We start from the raw sequence: 7,393 nt of genomic DNA, 5'->3' as shown, positions 1-7,393 counted from the left end.
GGGAGGACACAGCCCTGCCATCTCCACAGCCCTCCTCCGGGCCCTCCCCAGCCCCCAGCTCCAGCCTCAGGAAGTGGAGCTGCCGAGAATCTCTCCTCCAGCCTTGCCTCCCGCCGAGAGTGTCCTCTGCGTGAGCATTTCCTGGCCTAATTAAGCTGGGTAATGAGTAGCTAAGAGGGAGGGGATAAAAGCCCTAGGCGGCTTAGAGCGGGGACAGTTTATGACAGGGGCGTCTGCAGCTGGTGACACTCTTTAGGAAAGTTATTTCTCATAACCCTGGGAAGTTGCATGCTGTTGCCACAGCAGAGCGAGCCCCAAGGTAAGCGCAGGGAATTTTGTGACCGGAGGGGGACCGGCGAAGGGTCTTGAGAGGGAATGGGTGTGGTGGTACTGCGGGTCTGAGGAATGGGCTGATCCCAGCAGCAGAGCAGTCCCCGAGCTGCCCAGGCGAATGCCCTTGGCTTAGCCCCAGGCTGGGGTGTCCTTGGTGACCACGTGTGACTCCCCCGGCCTTGGGTTTTAGGTTTCATCTGAATGACAGGACTGTGCAGTGTGGGCAGTTTCCTAAGACTGTGTCCGGCTCAGAGTAAGGAAATCTGAGCCAGACACTGATCCCAGTTCCCTTTAGATCCTCTTTTAAGGTGCTCAAGATTGTGTCCTGGAAAATACCAAGTGTCCCAGCAGCCCTGGCCTGGAAGACAGGGGAAGGCTGACAGTGGCTGGCATTTAAGAGCCCCTCAAAGGCCAAAAGTGGTCTGTTTCTACCCCCAGCCTCAGCCCCAAGAGCTCAGAAGCCACTCCAACTCCACACCCACAGCCTACTACCAATTCACCTTTTGTTCTTAGTCTGTTTTATTTGTTTGTTTAAATCACTTTGCCCTCACTGAGTTGGCCAGCATCCCCCACCTACCCCACTCCCCTAAACCACCCCCCCCAACCCTTCACCCTCCCCTCCTCCACCCCACTCTGGCATGGAGGGGTGAGAGGAGCAGTTGGGGGAAGGAAAGCTGAGTCAGGGCCTGAGTTCTGGAATGGGTTCCACCACGAAAGCCCCCGTGTGAACTTGGGACGTTGTGACCCCTCAGCCATCATTTTCCCACCTGTAAGAGAAGGGCTTTGCCTAAGCCTCCAGTAGGCTATGCGCCCACAACCGCCAGTGGCCATGAGTGGCGGGAATGGCCAAAACGAAGTCACATTTCCAAGCCTTTCAAATTAGGGGACAAAAGTGCACTTTTACACTGAGGGATGACTTGCTCTGATTATCAGTAGAGAAGACCAGCAAAATGTTGCTGATGATGGAGGAGCTCAGTCTCCTGCACCCCAGAGTCACTATTTTCATTTTCTAATTTTCTTTCTTTCTTTCTTTTTAAAAGTAGGCTCCATGCCCAACACGAGGTTTGAACTCATGACCCCGAGATTGAGAGTCGAATGCTCTACCCACTGCGACAGTCCGATGACCCTTGACCCTTTCCAGTTTTCTAAAGAAGACCTGTTTCAGGCTACATCCTCAGAGTCTTGTTGGCTCCATTGCATTCTTGGTGGCCAGAACCCAGAGCCCACAGGCACAGGGAATTTACAGAGACCCTCGTTTCTTCACTCTCTCCCCTCTGCTGGTCTCCTAATCTCATCTACCCCCTTGGCCTGCTTCTCTTTCTTTTTAATCCAGTTTTATTGAGATGTAATTAACATGTAATGTGGTATGAGTTTAAGATAAATAGCATAATGATTTACTATATGTATGCATTGCAAAATGTTTCTTTTTCTAAACAAGAGTCGTCAGATCACAAATAACCTGGTGTCTCCCATTTTTCCTTCTTCCTGTAGTTTTCCCTGGAGTGGAAGGAGACTTGGTGGCCAGATGCCTGACCAGGGAGGGTAGACCTGAACTGCACCCCCAACTCCCACCCCGCAAGGAGGGCCAGGGATCTCAGAATGGGGGAGGGGCAGTCTCTGGATGTCAAAAGAAGGGAGAGCAGTCCTGGAAGCTTCCACTTGGTGACCTGCCCACCCTCCCCTGGGTGGCCAAGCCCAGAAACCTCTGCATCCTCCAGCCATGTGGCAGCTGGGCAGACCCTGGGAGCCAGCCCACTCTGAATGTGTAATCCTTAAAAAGAGAAAGGGGAGAAGATCCTATAATTTCCCAGGACACAGACCCTGAATCCTGATACTCTTGTCAAGGGAGTCCTTTCACTGCAAGAGGCAGGGAGACAAAGGGACAGAGAGGAAGAAAGAGGAGGAGGAAGGAAGGATGGTGTGGGAGAGGCCAGGCCTCTGAGCACAGCTGGAACATGAGTCTTCCTTGAGTCCTCAGAGTCTTGTTGGCTCCATTGCATTCTTGGTGGCCAGAACCCAGAGCCCACAGGCACAGGGAATTTACAGAGACCCTTGTTTCTTCACTCTCTCCCCTCTGCTGGTCTCCTAATCTCATCTACCCCCTTGGCCTGCTTCTCTTTCTTTTTAATCCAGTTTTATTGAGATGTAATTAACATGTAATGTGGTATGAGTTTAAGATAAACAGCATAATATTTGCTATATGTATGCATTGCAAAATGCTTCTTTTTCTAAACAAGAGTCGTCAGATCACAAATAACCTGGTGTCTCCCATTTTTCCTTCTTCCTGTAGTTGTCCTGTCCCAGGTCCTGTCTTTGGCCTGAAACTGACACTTGAAAAAAGTGAAAGGAAAGGTCTACCCAGCATGAGAGCAGCCTTGGTAGCCCGTTCTACAGGCCTGCCATCCCCTCCTTGGGAGTCTCTGTCCCTTCTCTAGAGGACTGGCAGCTTCTTGCCTTCCCTGCCTATTGTGGGAAGGGGTCAAATAATGCTTTGATAAAAATGCACAAAGGCTTCAATGCAGACTCGTAAGAAGCAGTTCTCTCTTTCATCCAGCAAAAACTCCTCGATTAACTGGGTGGGTGAAAGAAATGCTATTCCCTATGGAATAGGGACGTGTGGGCAGGGAGGAAACAATTCCAGCCAGACTTGGAAGGGACCCAGGTAGGTGCTCACCCTTGTTCAACTACAAAGAATCATGCATTTATTAGGCTGAAACAATAGAAATTTGGGGAAGCTGCTTTGTGGCCAGCTCTGTGCTAAGCGCAGTTTGGGAGACAGTGAGATATATGGCAAACCCCGTGAGGCATAGCCTCCCATGTGGCTGGAACAGCAAGGCTTCCAGCCTAGACAAGAAGGGAACAGCATACAAAGAAGTCCAGCATGGACACACCAAATGTGTCCTCGAGCCTGTGAACGGTCTGCTAGGCCGGTTCTTTTGTATCTTACAGGGAGGGCTTCCTGTAGGTGAGGTACTCCTGATACCACTCTCTGAAGCAGCAGGTTACTGAGCTCCTAGATAGGCCAGAACCTGGACCCACAATGGGGATGTGGCTGGGAATGAGCCACACTCACCACCCTGGTCTGACTTCATTCTCATCCATGCACTTCTGTATTTCATCATTCATTCGTTGATGTGCCATCAGTGCTCAGAAAGGAATGAAGGCAACTTATAACCAATGGCAGCATACCATAGAGCCAAACCCCAGGTTGATGGTTGAGATCCAAGCTATAAAGGAAAGTGGGGCAAGAGAATAATGACAACAGAAAACCTAGATTCAGGCAAGTGTGTAACTGAGCCTAAAAATCAGCTCTGAGCCACCCAGCAGTGGTGTCAAAAAGGGAAAGAGTGTACGTGACAAAGTGGAAGTGTTTCTTGTGCAGGTCCCTTCTCTGAGGAACCAGCATTCAGGCTTATTCACCACCTTCCGTGATCGGAAGCCTGTGGTGCTACAGAAGCCGAAAAGGAGCATTCGGCTCCTTTTCACATGTGTTTTCTCATCTGGAATGTTCTGCCTCCTTCAGCTGAGTGAAGACCATTGGCTGTACCCTGCTCTGTCACAGCCCTTGAAGGGCATAGTGGCTTGTCCTTGTTTCTTTCCCCACCATCTGAGCTTCTCAGAGCAGGAGCCCTGTCCTCATATCCAGATTCTCAGGCTTAGCACAGTGCCTGGTCTAGAGTATCCAACAATTATTTACTGTGAACATTTTTTTAAGGTTTTATTTATTTATTTGACACAGGGAGAGAGAGAGAGAGAGAGAGAGCACAGCAGGGGAAGCAGCAGGCAGAGGGAGAAGCAGACTCCCCACAGGGCAGGGAGCCTGATGTGGGACTCAATCCCAGGACCATAGGCTCATGACCTGAGCCGAAGGCAGATGCTTAACGACTGAGCCACCCAGGCACTCCCATCTTTTTTTTTTTTTTCCACTTAATTCATGCTAAGCACCATGTTAATTTTTTTTCTTTAATTGAGACTTTTTAAAAAAAGATTTTATTTATCTATTTGACAGAGAGACATCGAGAGAGGGAACACAAGCAGGGGGAGTGGGAGAGGGAGTAGGCTTCCGACTGATCGGGAAACCTGATGCAGGGCCTGATCGCAGGACCCTGGGATCACGACAGGTCTAAGGCAGACGCTTAACCACTAAGCCACCCAGGCGCCCCACCATGCTAATTTTCTTCCCTGTATTTAACTCTTAAAATTACCCTGTGACATAGGGGCTATTATTGCGCCCATTCTACAGATGAAGAAGCAGAGATTAAGTGACTTGCCTGTGGGCACGGAGTGTGGAGGCAGTCTTCTAACTCAGATTGGCCTTACTTGGAAGCCATTGGAGAGTATGAGGCATTTTTCAGTCATGGCCTTTTATTGGAATTATTTTGATCTTGAATTAGATTAGAAAGAGGGAAAGTCTTCTCTCGCCCACAGGGGCTAGCCCAGTGCTTCCCATATAGGAGGAAGCTATGAAAGATTTTCTGGCAGCAACAGCTGTTAACAAAGACAAGTGGAGAATTACATGCTGGTTTGTGGTGCAGTAAGATTGAACTTTACTTCGCCCTAATTAGTCAGTTGGTTTAATCACATTTGTGGTGCTTGCAGGCCTTAGAAGTTACAGCTGGAAGGGACCCTAGCACTCATCAACTCTAACTCCCACATTTCACAGCCAGAGAAACAGTTGCAGAAACGAGATGGCTTGTCCAAGGGCACACATCTCATTAGTTACAAAGCAAGGGAAAGATCAGAGCGGACTCCTACCACCCTGCGTCATTCTCCAATCTGATTCACAAATTCACTTCCTTTCTTCAAATCAGGTGAGATGAAAATCCAACAGTGGGAAATTTCCTCCAGGGCAGTGCCCCTGGTAGAAGGTGGTGGTGGGGGGGAAGGTCAGCCCCTCTTGCCCACCCTTTAACAGCAACTGCTGCTCCCTCTCCCCCACCCCAACCACATATTTGAGAGAGGGGCTACTCCTTGCCTTCTCCAAGACTATGTCTTCCTTCTCAAGTTCTCTCTTGCTTAGAAGAAAGGGATCGGTGAGCACTGATCCTTCTAACATGTACTGACTCCCTGCTAGGTGCACAGCCTTGGTTCCGACTCCTAAGAGGAGACATGTGCTTGCTCCCAGTTCATGAGGGTGGTTCTTGGCCAGGGCCTGTTTTGCTCCCAGGGGACACTTGGCAGTGTCTGGGGACAGTTTGATTTTCATAACTGGGGGGAAGGGTGCCACTGGCATCTCGAGGGTAGAGGCCTGAGATGCTGCTGAAAATCCTATAATGCACAGGATGGGCCCCCACCACAAAGACTTCCTTGGTCCTAAATGTTGGTAGGGCCTCGGCTGGGAAACCCTGCTTTCCAAGGAGGAGCGAAGAACTGTCCACAGACGTCCTCCTAGAGAAGTTTCACCTGCCTCCTCCCATCCCACACAGTGAGTAGGTCTACTTTGACCTCTTCAGAGTCCCTGGGTTTGGTGCCTGCCATTTCCATTGTCCATTTTCCATTTGGTATTTCCATTTTGTCTCCTGCAGAATATGAAAAAACAATTTTATCGAGCACCAAAAGGGGCCTCAGCAGAATGCTTGGTGTGTGAGCTGTGTTTCATTAACTTTGCCTTGTCATTTCACTTCACCTGAGAAGTATGGAGTAGTTGAATTTGTGGGGTATTACCAAAGAGACAACAAGCTCAAAGAGGTTATGGGACTTGCCCAAGGTCACACCGCCATTCACTGTTTTGGGTTTTTTTTTATTAGAGAAAGGGAGAGAGAGAAAACACAGGAAGGGGGAATAGCAGAGGGAGAAGCAGGCTCTCCACGAGCAGGGAGCCCAGTGCAGGGCTCTATCCCAGGACTCTCAGATCATGACCTGAGCCAAAGGCAGACATTTAACAAACTGAGCCACCCAGGCATCCCACCATTCACTTGTTTCAAACCCAGGTGCCTGCTATCCAGTCTTGTGCTGCTGCTACTTTCCGCAAAAATAGCATTGAGCAAGCAGACAGATTCGTAACACTTGGCAAATGGAAGCCAGATTTGTTTCCTCTGATCCACTCCCTGCTTGTCCACAAAATAGTACAGGAGACCTCTGAGTTGTATGTTAAGTATACCTCAATTATAATCTTTTTTAAAAAAAGAACTCTCGGGGTGCCTGGGTGGCTCAGTGGGTTAAGCCTCAGCCTTCAGCTCAGGTCATGATCTCAGGATCCTGGGATCGAGCCCCACATCTGGCTCTTTGCTCGGCCGGGAGCCTGCTTCCCTCTCTCTCTCTGCCTGCCTCTCTGCCTACTTGTGATCTCTCTCTGTCAAATAAATAAATAAAATCTTAAAAAAAAAAAAAAAAGAAAGAAAGAAAGAACTCTCAGGAAATAGAGAAGCTTGGAGGTGAAGACAGGCTGGTCCACTCACTTCCCAGTTTCAGTGGCTTAAGCTTCTGAGATCTCAGGTGAGCCAGCAGTAACCCAAATTTAAACTCTAAATTGCCAAGGAGTCCTTGGGGGAGTCCTCACTACCCAGCTCCCAGCACAGCTCCCCTCCCTGGGAGGAGGCACTCTGGGGTTCCTCTCCTGTCTCCCCCAGCCACTGAGGTCTTTAGTAATGGCTACCACGGGCACTGGGGACTTATTAAACAGCACCAACTCGGAGCTTCTGACTACTGAACCCAGTCTGTTGTGACAACCTTTATTTTGGTAATAAGAATACACCGTATGTGTGTCTGTCTGCATGTGTGCGCATGCGCTGGTGCTTGTGAGCACAGGCAGGCTACCAGAAAGGTGGCTTTTATTCGAAATTTGGCCTCCCGGCCTCTTGGAGTGGCTTCCTGTTGCCCTCCATCCCAGGGATCTGCCTCCCTCGCGGCCTGGAACGGAGCTGGGCCCCTCCTGGCTTCTGCTCAGATGAACCCCTCGCTTCTAGCTCTCCCACGTCTGGCAGAGGGGCTGTGAGCCAAGTGGCCAGACCGTCACTGGCTCCGGGGCTGTGGATACCATAAACTCATTTTCCTTGGGGACACAGAGCTCCACGCATTACTTTCAGAAAGCACAACTGTTTTGTTTGAAATGGCTCCGGGA

General features: G+C 49.8%; 1 long non-coding RNA gene across 1 annotated transcript; it reads left to right on the top strand.

Annotated features, from left to right (window-relative positions):
• The first annotated feature begins 213 nt into the window (after positions 1 to 213).
• Positions 214 to 1,735, top strand: LOC132020843 (uncharacterized). The gene is made up of 2 exons (XR_009405104.1): positions 214 to 319; positions 1,374 to 1,735. It is a non-coding gene; the product is annotated as an uncharacterized LOC132020843 (long non-coding RNA).
• Positions 1,736 to 7,393: the final 5,658 nt, after the last annotated feature.

This window comes from Mustela nigripes, chromosome 6 (genome assembly GCF_022355385.1).
Source record: "Mustela nigripes isolate SB6536 chromosome 6, MUSNIG.SB6536, whole genome shotgun sequence".
Classification (NCBI taxonomy): Eukaryota; Metazoa; Chordata; class Mammalia; order Carnivora; family Mustelidae; genus Mustela; species Mustela nigripes.
The sequence above is the reverse complement of the archived record's forward strand: the minus strand, read 5'-3'. Positions and strand labels throughout refer to the sequence as shown.